This window comes from Hoplias malabaricus, chromosome 9 (genome assembly GCF_029633855.1).
Source record: "Hoplias malabaricus isolate fHopMal1 chromosome 9, fHopMal1.hap1, whole genome shotgun sequence".
Lineage (NCBI taxonomy): Eukaryota > Metazoa > Chordata > Actinopteri > Characiformes > Erythrinidae > Hoplias > Hoplias malabaricus.
Genome location: NC_089808.1, coordinates 36490483 through 36509739, shown reverse-complemented (window position 1 = coordinate 36509739; position 19257 = coordinate 36490483).

Here is a 19257-nt window from a genome sequence, read left to right as displayed (position 1 = left end):
TTTACTTTTCTGTTGAACGCAGCACAAAAGGATTGAGTTATTACCGAGTTAAAGGCGTGAGGGTTAAAGGAAATGAGTAGGTGTAGTGTAATATCGTCTGGACACATATAGCTGTGTGCTAATATTGGGGCCTGCTCCTCAATTTCATTCATCAAGGCCTGTAATGACTGGAGGTGTTTGTTCCAGCCAAGTCTGATTCCACTAATTAGGCTCTGTCTTAGCTAAGCTGAGCTCATTAGTGGAGCTGTGTGCAGAACTCGAGACAAATACCTGTAGACGCCACGTCCCTGGATAGATGGAGCGGAGGATACCTTCGGAAGGCGGTGTGTTTCTTTTTTCGTTTTTTTTTTCTGACTGCTGAACTTGATCTAGTTTCCTCAGATGAGTCATCCTCAGGAAAGCCATGCATTACAAAACAATCAAGTGAGAAAGTCCCAGCCACGCAGCGGAGATCACTCCTTCTCTCACAGAGTGAGGAGAGCACAAACACGGAGAGAATAGAGAGAGACAGTGAGTCACAAATCAGTTACATTTCAATTGCAAATCAGAAATTCGGGGCCTCGAGAGTTGACTTAGATCGCAAGCGATTCCATTTATATTTCTCCGTTTCGTCCGCACCCTTTGATTCCGACGGAAAGAGGGAGAAAATTCTGTCTTGCTTTCAGGGAGAAGCACGGATTCAGCACTTCCAGCCAAGACGAACATCTCTAAAAAGGCCATGCTTCCTCTAGTCTGTGTCATTTAACAGCATATTAGAGCAGGCCCTGCCTTATTAGCTTAGCTTAACTTGTCTGGCTCAGATCCCTCCCCCTTTCCACATCCGTTGGGCTGAGGATCGAAAGGGAGACAAGCTCTTTAACCCACCTTTTCTTACAGGGAGGCAAAATGTCAGGGAGGCTTTATCAAGGCCCCTGATTGTGGCGAGGCCTTAATTGGGATGGGGGTGGAGGGGGAGAGAGAGAGAGAGCTCTTATGCTTGCTCCTGCTCTCTCAAAGTTACAGGGGGGTGGTGGCAGGGGCTTCTCCACAGGGTCTAAACACAGCGAGTGCTGAAGGACAAATGCTGAGCAACAGCAGGAGGTTTCCAGCTCTGTTAAAACAGCACAAAATATTATTGCTACCTTAAATTTACAGCTTCAGAATCATTGTTATGCTTCACTGAGCTGTAATAGGGAGAACAGAGCAGACTCAGCACTGCAGAAACTGCACTATGTACTTTTGGATTAATGTAGGAGCTTAACTACTACTCCTTCCATACTCTTTCCCAAGTTATTGGATGGTGCTCATGAATGAATTAATGAAAGAATAATGAAATCTTGTCGGAATCATGAAAAAAACACACAAATAGATTAAAGAACCTTGTACAGCAAGGTTTCTCTAATTGTGAGAAAGTTAATATATTCATATTCTATCCCTTTTCCATAAGTGAACACAGTTCTGGGGTCTTAATGAAATATCTTTGATATGCTTTCATCAAAAGACCACAAGGATCAGACAACAGAGCCCCATTCTCCCCATATCTAAACAGCCCCGGTCAAAATGACCGGTTTCGGCGCCTGTTCCTTTAAATGATGATGAGCCATGGCTCAGTTCAGCGTGAGAGCCCAAGAGTGAAGAGCAGAAGCTCTGGATTTTAGCTGTTTTAGCTTGGATCTCATTCTCATTTCCAAGCCCTTTTTAACCTTGTCTTTGCGCACTCAAACATCGGACCAGCACCACCTTTGACAACTCAAAAGTATCAACAAATTATGTAAGAACCAGCACAGAATGAGAGCAGCTCGTTTTATCTCATGTTTTAAGACGTAGGCAGATCACAAAATCAGACTGGGATGTTTTACTTCACAGTGTGTGTTGGTGGGCCCCAAATCTGTGTGTACATGCACTGAACAAGTGTTTTCTTTTTTTCATATGTCCTCTTTCAGATAAATTTCTGTCTGTGATGGACCATTATTTTGCAGAGGAGAGTTCATCAGTAAGAATGATATCTCCAAGGTGTGAGGCCTGGAACTGTTTCCTAAGCATTTCATCCACACATCACACATCTGTTCTCCCCAACTGAGAAAAGCACACTGAATTGGAGCGTTTATTTTGTTTCTCCTTAACAAGGCTCGGTTCCGTCCCAATCCCAGCGGCACATTAGAGAGCGGCCGGGAGAAGCTCCTGCCAATTACGCATGTTGGATGGCTTCAATATCATCGTTTTATTAGAGAGATGTAATTTGTGGTATGGATCTACAGTCAACGCGACGGCATGGCTGCCTCCCAGCTCTCTCCTGTGCGGAGGAATAAAGCACGCAGATAAATCACCCTTCTCTGCATTAGGCTGATCTCCAGCGAGGGGATGGTGGAGGTGGTGGTGGTGGTGGTGGTGAAGCCACAAGTAGAACACTGCTTGCTCTCTGGTATTTATTTAATGAACAGTTCTTAGAGAAGCAGAAATGTTCATTATAATCCTACTCATGTCTGTCCATAGCATATGGCTCAAGTCTTGAATAACAAAGGTTTCAAGCGTTAATGACCATATGGTCATTTAAAATGAAGTCGTCAAATCATCTCAGTTTGCTAGACAACACATCTGATCGATACATGGGGTCTTAAAGGGAATTCTCACTATTCTCCAATGATTTTTTCATCCCATTACAAAACAACACTCAATACACTGACACCTAGTGGAATGAATGTATCAGAAATTCTTTGTTTAATCCTGTTGGGAACCCACTCTGTAGAGCATTGGTTCATTGAGGAATGGCAAAGCAATCTGCTTCATAATTATGAGAGTTGCACTTTATAAATAAAAAAGTTATATTAAATAATTGCTTTCCTATATATTTCTGTCTATGTTTCTGGTGGTAAAACTAATTAATTCATTCATTCATTCATTGTCTGTAATCCCTTATCCAGTTCAGGGTCTCAGTGGGTCCAGAGACTACCCAGAATCACTGGGCGAAAGGCAGGAATATACCCTGGAGGGGGTGCCAGTCCTTCACCAGGCAACACACACACACACACACACACACACACTCACTGACATATTTGAGTCGCCAATCCACCTATCAACGCGTGTTTTTTGGACTGTGGGAGAAAAACAGAGCACCCGGAGCAAACCCACGCAGACACAGAACACACCACACTCCTCACAGACAGTCACCCGGAGGAAACCCACGCAAACACAGGGAGAACACACCACACTCCTCACAGACAGTCACCTGGAGGAAACCCACGCAGACACAGGGAGAACACACCACACTCCTCGCAGACAGTCACCCGGAGCGGGACTCGAACCTACAAATGCCAGGTCCCTGGAGCTGTGTGACTAAGACACTACCTGAAAACTGATTTATTGTTTCTATAGACTAGGGATCTGTAGAAATTTATAGAGCCCTGGTGTATGGCTTATTGCTCCTTTAAGTCACAGTCAGTATAAGAGCTTTGCTAATGAAGTAGCAGGTTATGTCAGCACTACATGGTCAAAAAGATGGGTTTCCACAGGTACATTTTTGTCCTCAAAGGTGCAAACAACATAAATGCACCAACAAAAAAGTACAACAATGGTCTTAAGGTGAGCTGAGCTGGAATGAACTCTCAGTTGCTGTTAGTGTATACATTCCTAACACTGAGGAATCTCTGATGAAATGAAGTAAAAGAACAAGAAAAAGAGGAAGAAGAAGTAGAAGCCTTTCTCTTGCTGTATCTCTGCCGGGAGTTCTTAAAAGACGTGGGATTCCGAAGTGTGCGGGTACAAACTATTCTCGAAAATGTTTTCTTAAGAGGGTAATACTTCACTTCTCACTACCTCTCACTACCACACACTCCTCTCTCTCTCTCTCTCTCTCTCTCTCTCTCTCTCTCTCTCTCTCTCTCTCTCTCTCTCTCTCTCTCTCTCTCTCTAACTTGTTGAAAGACAGCCCACTCTCACACATTCCACATTCCCTGCAGAAAGTGGAGCTGTGACATTACTGGTGACTCACTGCTTCCGGAAGAAAAAAAAGTAGGAACCCATGCTGAAAATGATCCCTCCTGTTCAGATGGGGAACAAGCCACTTTGGTCTGAGCGCAGATCTTGTGTTCACTCAGCCAATTATCGGAACACGCGACCCTTTTCTGGGAACAGAATGTACTGTAGGTGGAGTAGCTTTAAATCCATACTGTCAGAAATTTGTCAAGAATCAGGAGACTGGAGTTTTATTTACGCACACAGAGAGTCGTGTAGGAGTACCGCTGGGTCGATCACAGTCTGGACATTCAGATTTGGAGATTTCTTCACATGCAAGAAGAAAAGAATGGGCACAGCTTGGTCATCAATGTCTCACCAGTCCAATCGAGTCTAACAAGAAAAAGTGAAACTTGTGTATTATACTCATTCATTACACACAGACTGATATATTTCAAGTGTTTATTTCTTTTAATTTGATGATTATAACTGACAACTAATGAAAACCTCAAATTCAGTCTCTCAGAAAATTAGAATATTGTGAAAAGGTTCAATTTTGAAGACACCTGGTGCCACACTGTAATCAGCGAATTAACTCAAAACACCTATAAAGGCCTTTAAATGGTTTCTCAGTCTAGTTCTGTAGGCTACACAATCATGGGGAAGACTGCTGATGACAGTTGTCCAAAAGATGACCAGTGACACCTTACACAGGCAGGGCAAGACACAAAAGGTCATTGCTAAAGAGGCTGGCTGTTCACAGAGCTCTGTGTCCAAGCACATTAAAAGAGATGCGAAGGGAAGGAAAAGATGTGGTAGTAAAAAGTGTAAAAGCAATAGGGATAACCGCACCCTGGAGAGGATTTTGAAAAAAAAACCCATTCAAAAAATGTGGGGGAGATTCACAAAGACTGGACTGCAGCTGGAGTTAGTGCTTCAAGAACCACCACCGCACAGACGTATGCAGGACATGGGTTTCAGCGTCACATTCCTTGTGTCGAGCCACTTTTGAACAAGAGACAGCGTCAGAAACGTCTCGCCTGGGCTAAAGACAAAAAGGACTGGTCTGCTTCTTTATGGAGATGCAGATTTCATTTTCTAACGGGTCTTGGCACCTGCACACAGTGCCAAAGCTACCAGTAGCTGGTTTAAGGACCATGGTATCCATGTTCTTAATTGGCCAGCAAACTCCCCTGACCTTAATCACATAGAAAATCTAGGGGGTATTGTGAAGAGGAAGATGCGATACGCCAGACCCAATGATGCAGAAGAGCTGAACACCACTATCAGAGCAACCTGGGCTCTCATATAACACCTGAGCAGCGCCACAGACTGATCCACTCAATGCCACGCCACATTGTTGTAGTAATTCAGGCAAAAGGAGCCCCAACTAAGTATTGAGTGCTGTACTTTTCATCTTCAAACTTTTCAGTTGGCCAGCATTTCTAGAAATCCTTTTTTTGTATTGGTCTTATTCTACAATTATTAATATTCTAATTTTCTGAGAGACTGAATTTGGGGTTTTCATTAGTTGTCAGTTATAATCATCAAATTAAAAGAAATAAACACTTGAAATATATCAGTCTGTGTGTAATGAATGAGTATAACATACAAGTTTTTGAATGGAATTTCTGAAATAAATCTTTTTCATGATATTCTAATTTTATGATCAGCACCTGTATACATTGGGAATTAAGGACAGGGAGCGAGGAAGAAGAGGACTTTTAGGAGAGGTGAATGATGAAGATGGAAACATGAAAGCAGATAAGGGGATAACTTATCATCCTAAGATAGTAAGGGATGTGTAAGACAATACAGGTGTTAAAGGGGAATGGGTAAAGGAGTGGAGTAACAAATAGAGATAAAGACAGATAAAGGTAGTTTTTCCCAATAATAAAGTACAGGAATAATTACATGGTGCTGCCCAAACTTCAGAAGGATAAGCAGATAGAGATGACTGAGTTTGCACCAATGCCCATGCCCCAGTCGTGTTGTCTCACAGAGGACTCAGGTATCACTGTGGCCTTTTCCACTGCATGGTGCCTACTCCAAAATCTTGACTCTACTCTACTTATTAGTTTTTTTTATTATTATTAGGAAAATTTGGTACCTAGAAAACAGGTACTTTTTACCTTCTTGCTCCTGGTTCCAAGCGAGCAAAGTAGGGACTTAACGGTGACGTGTAAACATTGCAGAGCACTGACTGGCCAGACAGAATCTAGCTATTTGTAAAAGCTACAATAGTGAGCATTTATTATCTGACTTAATGACAGTTCTTAAAATGACTCTATGGATTGGTAACTGATTAAAGACTCCAGCGAGAGCTGGACAGTGCAACACAAAACAAACACTAGCTCTACTGATCTGTCTGAAATGTTGCAAGGCTAAGCTTTTTTCAGTCTGAATAATCAATCCTTAACATTACTGTCCGAGTTGCTGTGGTTCCAAACCATGCTGCTCAGTTAGAGTCTATGTTTTGGGGGGAGCCTTTGTAGTGAAAAAACTAATCCTGTTACTAGGCACCAAAATCGATTAGAGTTATAGGTATCATGCATAGCCATTAGTGACCTCCCTCTTCTTGTCCTAACCAAAGCTCCCTCCACTGGTCCTCCAGCAGCTTGCTAAGGCCTGTGCCCCACCTATATGGCAAGACAATGAAATTGGGAGGTGAGAGTGAGCCTTGGCCTGGATTGCTCTGTTTGTACATCCACCCATCCCCCTGCAGACTGTGCTACACCTGAGTAAAATAATGACTGCATTAGAAGTAAACGTACATTCCTTACAACCTACTACAGCAGAGGTTCAGTATAATCATCTTAGCATTGACCCTCAGAAGCCACAAATAAGCCTCAGGTCAGTATCCATTTCCATTTGGATGACTTGGAGTGGGGTTTCAGATCTAAAACTAATCACCCAACATTAGTACCTGACTTCACCGATGTTTTCAAGGCTGAATGTAATCTAAAGCACACAGTAACATTGTGATATTTAGTATAAAGCCTTTGCAGAAGTACAAATCCTAGGAATAAACATTTTACTGAAGTGCTAATGTGAGTAATCACTCCACACCTCTAGTCGCGGTTGCGTGTGGGTAAAAGGAAAGATTGCCAAAGGGGTTGAGTCGACCATATACAATTGGCAGCCTCCCTTGGAAAACAGAGTTGCCCGAGCGAAGGCAGAAGTCGATATTGATCTGGAGCCGACGCGCTGGTGTTGGACACATGCTAATTCATGGGCCCACTCGTCCGCTCAGGTCAGGGGGAAGAGCGCCTCTAAGAATAGTGGCAGGCAGATCAAGCTTCAAATGCTCACTTGCTATTTTAGTGATTGGCACGAAGCCGGTAAGAGAGCAGGGAGTCTTGATTGAACTGCTGTAATCAATAGTCTCGCTTCTTTCCTGAGGCTTGGAGATGCCTGCGCACTGAAATATTCTCCAGCAGAATTAGCCACAGCTACCAGGTGGCCATGTGGGCTTATTTGCCCGAGTGAAGCCCTTTACAAAAGCAGAGATGTGAGTTAAAAATCCTGCCTGTGTCTATACAGAGCATATGGCTCAAATATTAAATACCAAAGATTTGTTAAACAGATGAGCACATTTAGATAGAAAAAAGCATATGGTTATCAAACAAATACTCTCCAATCTCTAAATATTTACTACATTATATAATGAAATATAACTGATCTTTGACTGTTTGTTTCTTGACACCATTATTAGATTAGGGTGTGTGAATCCCATTTCTGCATTTTGTCTATGTGCAGGGGGTCTCAGTTCTTGTCAGTTAATAAACCCACAAGTCTTTTCACCTTTAAGAACTATGATAACAATTGTATTAACTTAGTCTCATGTAGATTTAATATGTTATGACAATTGACATGACAAGCACAGAACATCATTAATACAATGATGTCTCTGTGGTTAGCTAGTAAATTATTTATTTCCACCTTAATTAGCACCTGACGTTACTGCAACATTTAAGATGGAACTGGAAGTTTCAAGAAAAAGATTCAAGAAGATGTTATGAGTGGGTAATAAAACACGGGGTAGCACGGTGGCGCAGCAGGTAGTGTCTCTGTCACAGAGCTCCAGGGATCTGGAGGTTGTGTGTTCAAGTCCCGCTCCGGGTGACTGTCTGTGAGTGTGGTGTGTTCTCCCTGTGTCTGCGTGTGTTTCCTCTGGGTGACTGTCTGTGAGTGTGGTGTGTTCTCCCTGTGTCTGCGTGTGTTTCCTCCGGGTGACTGTCTGTGAAGAGTGTGGTGTGTTCTCCCTGTGTCTGCGTGGGTTTCCTCCGGGTGACTGTCTGTGAGGAGTTTGGTGTGTTCTCCACGTGTCTGCGTGGGCTTCCTCCGGGTGCTCTGGTCCCTGAACTGAATAAGCGGTTGCAGACAATGAATGAATAATAAAACACTGAAGGTATTTTGATTCTTTTTGAAGTGCTCCTGTCACTGCATCACTATCAGAATCCCACTGAAGCACTCTTTTTAGTTGTGTTCTGATGATGTATCAGGCTCTTGAATGGTCGTCCAGTTTTGTAGGGGAACATTTTAAGGGCTACACACTGTAGCTGAGTTCCGAGCATGATGTAAATATCCATCCATTATCTATAACCGCTTATCCAATTTAGGGTCACGGGGGGTCCAGAGCCTACCTGGAATCATTGGGCGCAAAGCGGGAATACACCCTGAAGGGGATGCCAGTCCATCACAGGGCAACACAGACACACACACATTCACTCACACACTCACACCTACGGACACTTTCGATTCGCCAATCCACCTGCAACGTGTGTTTTTGGACTGTGGGAGGAAACCGGAGCACCCGGAGGAAACCCACACGGACACGGGGAGAACACACCAACTCCTCACAGACAGTCACCCGGAGCGGGAATCGAACCCACAACCTCCAGGCCCCTGGAGCTGTGTGACTGCGACACTACCTGCTAATAAGTCAGTCTGGGTTGCAGCATAACGTAAAGCCTGCACAAGTGGTCGTATGTTTATTGTGTGCTTTTTAAAATTCAATTAATTAATTAATTAACAATTAATTAAATAATTAATTAATTGTTAATTAATTAATTATTTTTTTAAAGACCTAACCCTAATGATAGCTAGTGGGTGGAATTGACAGCGACTAAAATAAGCAAAATTAAAATGGGTTTTGCTGTAGATTTGACAATGTACCCTTGATAAATTCACCAGTCACCAGGTTCGTATCCAAAGAAGTGAAGTTCTGTACTTTTCTTCCTGAGAGTTACTGAGACTCTTAATGTGTCTGAGACTCAGAGCTACTGAGACTTTTAATGTGTCTACTACATTCAGGTTTATTCTAAGCTAAATCAAAATGGGCGTTTATGCTGAGCTTAGCGTCTGTGAAATAGGTACACATCCTCTAAGCAGGTGTAAGAGTTTGGGAAACCAATGAGAACCACCCAGACGGTGTAAAGAGGACAAAGACGTGGCCTGACTTACTTTTACCTTTAAGATTAATTAGCGAATAAGAACACTACATGCTGTGCGAAGTGGTTTTATTTACATCCTCTATGGCTGATGTAGAAACTTCTAGACTAATGCTGCTGTTGTGTCTGCTGGCCAGAAACAGCTGGTTTAAAAATAAAATGCAGGTTAATTTATGAAGAAACTGGAAAAAGCTGTAGTTGGGGTTTTTTTTTAGACTGTGCACTTTAGACTTAAATGCATTTGTAATTTTATCTTTAGAATGTACACTGAACCCTTTCCACAATTTTATGGCTATTATGTACTGTATATTAATATATACGTGGTAATATTCCTTGCTATGGTAACACTACAGTTTCCTTCAAGATTTATTTTTCTCAAGATCTTCTTTTCTCCACAGAGTGCAAGAAGAAGTGTCAGTTTCCATGGCAGTGTATTTACTGATTGGTGCTGAGCTATTCCTCATCCTAAGTGACTGTGTTTGGCATTTGTCAATATGTACATATTACATATATGTTAAGACATCCCTTACAAATGGATGATGAATTTAAATTTAGTAAACCAGTAATCTGAAACCAAATAGTGTTTACTGGAATAAAACACAGCTAAATACAAAATCAGTGTAACCCAATCCAGTTTGATAATAATCACCAGGTAGCACTGGATCAGTAATAAGTGGGTGGTAAGTGTGTAATACTACTCCACTATTATGGTGCTATGTTGTATTTTCTCGTAAATTAAATCCCTGTTTAGTATTCGTTCTTAAATAATTTCCAAACCCAGGTCAGTATTTGTGCTGAAATTATGTGGATTTTCTTTTATTTAAAACACTCATAAAACTCTTTAAATGGTCAGCTACATTGTGATGTACAGAGACACTGATCTGTGAAAAGCAACCAAAAAGCCAACATTCAGTTCTTTCTAAATACAATGTCCTAGAGAGCTGGGAAAAATCTAGCACTTTAATTTGTCTCCTGACCAAACGATAACCCCAAACTAAATACGTGTATTTCAGTAGTTTGGAAATGATCTGAATGACTACATTCCTGGGCTATATTCCAGTGAAAATGGACTGCCCAAAGTGAGATTGGCCCACAAATGTGTTTTGGCCCGTCGGCCCACCAGACGGTTGCTTTAATCCCCCACCCCCTCACTCGACAAGATATTAGACATCTTCATTAAGAGTTTGAAGTGTGCTGTACTTCTGTTTGAAGAGCCAGAGTTTGAAGTGGTATTGCTATTTGTCCAAGGTTGGATTTGTTCAGAAGGTCATATATGCACACACACACACACACACACAAAGACACTGGACACCAACAAACTTTTCTTCAGTGATGGAGGGATCTACTCTGTATGGCTCAGTCCACAAACCCCCTACAGGACAAAGAGCCCATGACAGAAGCCACAATACTATACTGTTAGATTTTGCTAATATTAGCATGAACAATGGCATGAAGCACTAGATATTGAAACTGCCAACAGACTCACAATTTTGGTTTTCTGCTTTGTCCCTTGCATGGAGATATCTCCAATTTCTCGGAAACTATTAATGACCTTATATCAGAACACAAAAAATCTTTAGTTTCAACATTTGATTTGTCATTTTTGCAATGCTTTAGTTAAATATAGGGTTTAAATGATTTGCACAGACATTACCATTTTGTTTTTAATTCCTGTTATAACACAGATGCAAAGTCATATGTAAGATGGCTGAAAACTTGCCCTATCAGAGTGTGTGTGAGTGCTAAAGCCCTACAAGCTACAGCCAGTGTTGGCACCCCAGCACCCCTGAAATATTTCCAGAAGATGAAGTACTTCTCCCAAAAAACTATTGCAAGTGCACATGTTTTGTTTATTTCCTTTGTGTGTATTGGAACAACACAAAAAAAACTTTTAAATAATTTCAAGCAAAACTAAAAAGAAAATGCTGCACACCCTTTGGAAAAAATAACTGAAATCAATCACTTCCTATAACCATCAACAAGCTTCTTACACATTTCAACTGGAATTTTGGACCACTGTCCTTTGGCAAACTGCTCCAGGACCCTCATATTTAAAGGGTGCCTTCTCCCAACAGAAATGTTAAGATCTCTTCACACAAAGTAAATTCACTCGTGTTAAATCAACACTATTAGTGTTAACACTGAGAGTGTTGAATTATTACACTAATAGTGTTGATTTAAACTGGTGAATTTACTGAGTAGGTGTTCATTAGATTTAGATCCAGACTCATTGCTGGCCACCTCTGGACCCCCCAGTGCTTTGTTTCCATCCATTTCTGGGTGCTTTCAGAAGTATGTTTGGGGTCATTGTCCTGCTGGAAGACCCATGACCTTGGTCGCAAACCCAGCTTCCTGTCACTGGACCCTACATTGCGACCCAAAATCCTTTGGTAATCTTCAGATTTCCTGATGCCTTGCACACAGTCAAGGCATGCAGTGCCAGAGGCAGCAATACAACCCCAAAACATCTTTGAACCTCCGTCATATTTGACTGTAGATACTGTGTTCTTTTTTTTTCGATTTTCAGTAAACAGCAGAATGATATGATTCAGCAAAAAGCTCTATCTTGGTTTCATCTATCCCTAAGACATTTTCCTAGAAGGATTTTGGCTTACTCACATACATTTTGTCAAAATGAAGTCTAGATTTTAATTATGTCTCTGTGTGAGCAGTGGGGGTACTTTTGGGTCTCCTGCCATAGTGTTTCATTATATTCAAACAGATATAACTGATGGATAGATGGCACTGACACTGATGCACACTGAGCCTGCAGGACAGCTTGACTTTCTTTGGAACTTGATTGGGACTGCTTATCTACCATCCGGACTTTCCTGTGTTGCAACTTTTCATCAATTTTTCTCTTCCGTCCATGTCCTGGGAGATTAGCTACAGTGCCAAGGGTTTTCAACTTCTTGAATATGTTGCACAGTGAACAAAGGAACATCAAGATCTCTAGAGATGGACTTGTAACCTTAAGATAGTATATTTTTTCACAGTTTTGGTTCTCAAGATATCTTCTCCTCTTTCTGTTCTCTGTGCTTAGCGTGGCACACACAGACACACAATGCAAAGATTGAGTCAACTTCTCTCCTTTTCATCTGGTTTCAGGTGTGATTTTTATTATGCCCACACCTGTTACTTGCCAAAAGTGAGTTTAAACGAGCATCACATTCTTGAAACAAAGTTCTTTAGAGATAATATTGAAAACATGCCAAATAATTTTGTCCAGCTTTGCGTGAAATTCTATAAATTTTGGCTTTTTTTTCCTCTCTTTTTTTTGTGTTGTCCCAATACACACAAAGGAAATACACGTGTAATTAATTTTCTGGAAAATTTTCAGGGGTGCCAATACTTTTTGGCCATGACTGTATATCTAGAGTGGTTGTATCATGGGCACTTGCTTTCCTTATAATGTTTTTAACATTACGATCAATGCAAGAGGACTTTGCTAGAAAAAGAGAACACGCCAGGGACAACCATGGTCTAAAGGTTAAAGACAGAAAGTGCTTGACAGAAAGTGAGGGGGAGTGAAGAAACAGCACCCTCAACATCCAGGGCTGAGCTGCCTGTGAGCTACTCTAACTGCTTTGTGAGCACTGGGATGCCTGCCCAGTACTCTAGCTCTGCGTGGGTATGGATGTGTGTACACTGCCACAGAGGGGTTAAATGTGAATGACTTTGTTTCACAGCAGATGTACTAAACCTGGAATTAACTGGAATTCTTAATGAGGCTTCTTCCCCATCTTCTGCTACATGTTCTACACAGAAAACACCTAGTTAAGTAAATGTCTTGTCACTCAGTGTTAAGATACTGCCAAGTTGAGGAAATTAAGCATTAGATTTCGACTCCACATACACTCAATTCACACTGGGTCCACCAGGGAGCTCCCCCTCATTACAGCAGGCACTTATCCTTGTTGCAGGGCATAGAAACGCTGAGGTTTCCAGTCCAGCTCTGGGTTAAGTCTCTGGAGTATCAGTATTCAGTGAGAAAGACTGGAAAGCTAGCTCAGGACTCTAAACCCCAAGGAATTTGATGTGTGCATTTACTTTGCCATCTCAATTACCACAACACAAAACCTCAACTAGAAGTAACTGTTTGAACTGTCTGACCCTCAGGCTCAAAGAGCTGTTGTAGCAGGCATTGGGAGCCTTGTCTGAGTAAACATGCCACAGAGAGTCTGGACTCCTCTTAGACCCAAAATAGACAACACTCTGTGCCTTCAAAAAAGTAATGAGAGTGTCAAACCTAAATAGTTGTTTTTACTGTTTCCGCAAACAGTTATTGAAAATGAAGTCACACAAAGCAAGGTTCACACAAAGTGCTTTTCATTTTTGGGGATTTCTTAGTGTGTGTGTGTGCTATTGTTGTAATATGTTGTTTCTGTTTGTTTCTTGTTTTCGATGAGCATAACGTTGCTGGATTAATGCCTGTTCCTTTAAACGAGAATGAGTCACCTTTCATCCCAACTCAGAGCATACAGCAGTCGAGTGAGGCCCTTGCCATTTTGCTCAGATTTACGTGTGTTTTGTTTCACATATTGAGGGTTGGTAGCAGCTCCAGGTCCCCGAAATATTGTGCACTTGCAATAAACAGTCCTTTGTGTGAGAAAACTGCTTTATGATCGAGATTGTCCTTGCATTCAAAATGCCTCATTCATTCCAAAATCACGCATAGCTCCACATTGAAATGCTCCACACATGTTACAGGTCAAAGCCCGTATGAGGCAGGGAGAGATGTGCTTGATTACATATCAATTTTTCCTCTCCAAACTGCTACATTTTTTCCAAACACCTTAGTTGTGTTTACTCGGGCAGAGTTTGGCAGAGGTCATTTTCCTGCTAGGAGCAGTACCCTCCAATATACCTTGGGCGTTTTAGCTAAGTCACTGTAATGCCAGTATCTTTTGCTTCACTTTTCCTGACTTTAGGTCTGGATACTAGTTTATCAGTGTGTGGGAGGTGCCATTTAATAATGTCCTGCAGGTTCATGCGATATATTCAGGCTCATTTGCTTTTGATGCTGAGATATTTGTGTTTTATTAAGTCATTTGTTCACCTTCTGTGATTGATTCACCTGTTCAGACTCACAGTGGGTGCGAAACCTACCTGAAATCATTGGGCACAAGGAAGAAACACACCCTCAACATGGGTCCAGTCGACTCTCACAAACATTTGTGGCCAATTTCACACACTGACCGAGTCACTTCCTCACACCTGTGGACAACCTACACTCCTCACAGAGAGTGACCTGCAGCAGGGTTTAAACCTACAAACCCAGGAACAGGAACAAGATTTACCACTCCCCTCGTGCAAATCCCTAGGAGAGATGAGCTAGAAATATTCTGTAGGCAAAGAGTTTCCAACGCTGAATTCTGAATTCTTCCCTGAAGTCTGGACTTAGGTTATTAGTAGTCTTTCCTTCTGCCATGTACTGGGCATCCATCTGTCATGAGGTTGTTTTTTTTTATTTTTTGTGAAATGCTCTGTACATTGTTGTAATTTGGAGTTGGTGTACACTCTCTACAGATATCAAAATGGATTTTCATCACTGTCCTTTTTTGTTAAAAGAGGAGATGACCTAGGGTTAATCCCATACCCCTCAATTTTGCCTAGGGGTAGGGTGTTAGGGTGTCTCAATTGTTTTGGGAATGAGTGGAAGGTCTATATATCCCTTCAAACAGACTTTTCAAGGGTACAATTCAAATGAAGGGCTATGAATGCCTGGTGTATCTGCTGCACGATGGAGGAACAAGCGACCAAGCAAAACCACAAATGTCAGTATTTTTGTACTTTAAAAACTATAATAAACATTGGATTATTTTATTTTAATGTAATTTTAATATGATTTGGTGTAATCGTGGTGCTCTGCTGGTGGTTTTCAACAATATCAGAGAATTGTTTCTGGACTTTAACAGTTAGATTCAGGGCGTCACTTGCCTTTGACAATCTTTTACAATCACCCACTCTCAATTCTCTGAGGTATAAAGCTATTTATTCTGCATCTTCTTGTTCAAAACCTCCAGTTCCATATTAAAACTTGCTGTAGCCACAAAAGCTAGAAGGTAATTGCTTCACCATTTAAGCTGGAACTGGAAAATTGGAGACATTAGCATACCCCTATCAATGTTTTATGTTTCTTATGAAGTAAAGTAACATGATACATTAGTGCCTTGGCCTCCACCCAGGTGTGTTGGCACCAACCCTTGTGATAGTTAGTTCCTTCTTCAGGGTTTCCTCAGCCACCTTTGACCAGGAGCATTATTGGATGGCCCTCCCTCTACCCACATCACCCAGTGTTACACTGGCAATCTCATGTGTCTTAAATAACATTATCGCATCAGCAGACATAGAACTTGAACACCAGAAGATACAAATTCCTTTAAGCCAAGCAGGTTTGGGTCAGTACTTAGGTGGGAGACCTCTGAGGAGAGCTTGGGTGGCTCCTGAAAGTGGTATTGGTGGGGGAACTGTCCCTGTGGTCTGTGTGGATCCCAATGCCCAAGTGCAGTGAAGGGGACATTCCACTGAAACAGTCATAGAAGATTCTCCCCAGTGTTCTGTTAAATCAAGCACTGCGGTCACTTATGGCCTCATAATCACCCCTAGCTTCAAACTTGCTTAGTCACGCCCTCTCATCCCACAAGTTGATGTCTGGTAAAGGTACTGGCTCTGATTGGCTGCCCTCACACCTCATGGCTGCATATGGATGTTAGTTGTGGCAACTTCCTAATGTCCCAAAGAATGTAAAGCACTTTGGAGGTCTAGAAAACAGCAGTAAAAGTGTAACTATAATTACAAAATTGGCAGTTAGTGTTCTCTTCAAGCGTGTTAAGCTCCAGTGATTTGGTAATAGCGGTTTGAAAAGAAGTGGTGGCTAGTCTCAGAGAAAGTGTGATGCATTCACTCTCCGAAATTGGTGGCATCATCTGATTCGAGGAGACCTTGGTTGTGGCTGGAATGGACACTATCCAAGATAAGAGAGAGTACACACCACATTTTCATTAGCCTTCAAAACATTTTTAGATGTTTTTAAATCTATGACATGGCTTGTTTTCTTATCATGAATGAGATATATCATTCTTCAGCATTCATCTCTTCCCATTGCTCCGTTTCCTATTTACAGCTCCAGAGCACGTGACCAGGGCCTTCTGTTTTTTTTTTTTTTCTAGGTTTTTTTTTTCCACTGCTGTACACAGCTCTCTGGGGTGAGTATCAAAGGCCTTGTTGAGCGATTAAGCCCTGTGTTCAAATGTATTGTGCTCTCTATGCTGAGCTCTCCAAGGGGAGGATGATGGATGAAATACAAATATCTCAGACCTGGTGAGATTATACCCACCACTCAGACCTGCCCAGAACAGAGGGAGGGAGCGATAGAGGAAGAAAGGAGAGATGTATCACAGCCTCCAAGGTTCCATGTACTGGAATGAGCAGAGGAGGCATTTGTGTATGTATGAGGAGTGGGAAAGGAACAAGGCATGTGTTACTCTGGAAGACACAGGGTATGAAGTGCAATGAACAATCAGGGAAGCATTAGCAACACTCCTCTTGCCTATCATCTTCCCCCTTGTTTCAGCTGATTGATGGCACAGGCTCCGAGGCATTCCCTGATAGAATGCCAGGTTCCTCCGAAAGGTCACGGCATCTCGCATGCTGCGAATCTGAACGAGCGTTGGGAGACATGAACCTTCAAATATGAGACTCGCCGTCCCACCACTGATGCCCCTAGCTGATCATAAATACACTGCAAACAAAGTCCTAATATTAATGTTTGACACTAACTGTATACAACACATTCTCAATCCGATTCTCATCATAAAAGTGTAATATTGGACTTCCGGAAAAAATAAAAATATCAGGTTCAGCACTGCAGAAACTGCACTATGTAACTTTGAAGGCAGGCAAGAAATCTCCCTTCCTCCCTCATCATCCCCCTTGATTTCAGGACAGTGCTGTAAAAGTGTAAAAACTCAACCCTTCAACTATAGGGGGAGCCCATGAGCAAAGAACCAGAATCTGTATTCAAGTACACTCTCACTCTTTCTTTAAAACAAAGCAACAGTTCTCTTCACTGGTCCACATCTCCCAAAGGTCAGCCACTGGCCTGGTCTGTTGTTTCCTATGTTCTCTACTGTGGGATCAACAACAAAAAAGACTCTTGGTTCATGGGTCTGCCGAGAGTTTTTTTATTTTTTTCCTTTGAGGACTTCACCTTTACGCAGTAGCAGCAGAGCTCTGATCAGCGTTTACAGCCACGAGAGTAAACATCAAGGTCGAGCGTGCCCTGGTGCATGCTGGGAGGGCGTGTGGTGAGTATGTCACCATATCAATCAGCAACATCAAAGAGGAGACGCCCGTGTCTGCTCATTAGCGGAGTCTAAGTGAGTAATACGCTCGGTAATGATCAGGCATGCCAAAACATTAGCTTCTCCACCAACTCTCCACCACTTCGGCAGGCTTTATTCCTGTGTTTTCTTCCCATGATTAGGATGCCCGTTTTGATGCTTATCCGGAACAGGCCTCACAGCCAGTGGATGAAAGGCTGTTTATATGTTTTCTTTATGAGGATGTCTAAGTCATTCCTCCCACACACGGCGAGAGAGGAAAAACAGGTTAATTCCGCGATTTTCCCCAGAGGCCAGATCACTGTAAATCATCCCGGCGCTCAGTCAAGACACAACATACGGAAGGAGGATAATATTTCCACTTTTACACACTAATTTACATCACAAATTAGCAGGCACATATAGAATGTATGCATGAGGTTTGTTTATAATAATCTAATACTGGAATAAATGCGGGGGGAAGCCCCAGTATCTCTTCTCAAATCTGAGGTGTTCATAAGGAGATCTCCTCTGTTTGTTCTACTGACATTTGAAACCCTGCTGTGAGGATTTGATTGCATTCTGAAATGAGAAGTGCAGGGAGGTCAGGTCCTGAAGTAAGATGATAAGTTTCGATTACAAATGTCACTCCAACTCATGGCAAAAATGCTTTATAGGGAACAGCCCTCCAAATTCCAGTTTTTAGGATATATATACCCTTTTATACAACAGACTATTGACGTGCAGACTGACCAATTAAATGTTTACAGAGAAGGTTATCGACCAATAACAGTAGCTCTACAGTCAGACCGTCCAATCAGAAGATTTTAGGCTACTTCACCACGCCCCTTCTCACTCAAGCGAACCAATCGGAGTAGGGGAGGGCGGGACTAGTTTGTGAACAAAATTTCTCAAAGTTATATGTAAGCTCTAGAAAAACAAAATTCTGGATGTTTGTGAAATTCCGCCCGAACATTTTTTTAAGTCTAAAAAAAGAGGACAGGCCCGGGTAAAAGAGGACATCTGGTCACCCTAGTTATATTAGAAGTATAATGCATGATGGCTGGTTACCTCTTATGGTGCACTACAAAGGGAACATGTGGAAATTTGAGATAGTTGCAACTTGACTGAACTCACCGAGCTAAATAAAGACTCTCTTGGGCAGAAGCAAGTTTTTTCTGGAGTAGTTTATTCAGTAGATTAGGGGTCTGGGTAGTTTACTCGGCAGGTTAGTGATACTGTAGTGGTGAGCTGAGGCTGATCCAGTCTGGGCCGTGAGTGCAGTGCAGTAGAATTCGTTATTGTGACGTAGCAACAAGCTATTCGTTGCGGAACTATAATTTGACAGAAAGATTTACTAATTTCATAAACATTTTTGACACCACTTTAACAACTCTGTTTATATATTTCATGTTTTTTTTTACCTGAACTGTTGTATAAAAGCAATAGAACACAAGAGGGAACTCTGATTGTCTGAAGTGCCTGGGGTCACTGTGATGGTAAACTCTGAATTTCCACCCCAGTGATTCCCGATTTGACTCATCGCAGTG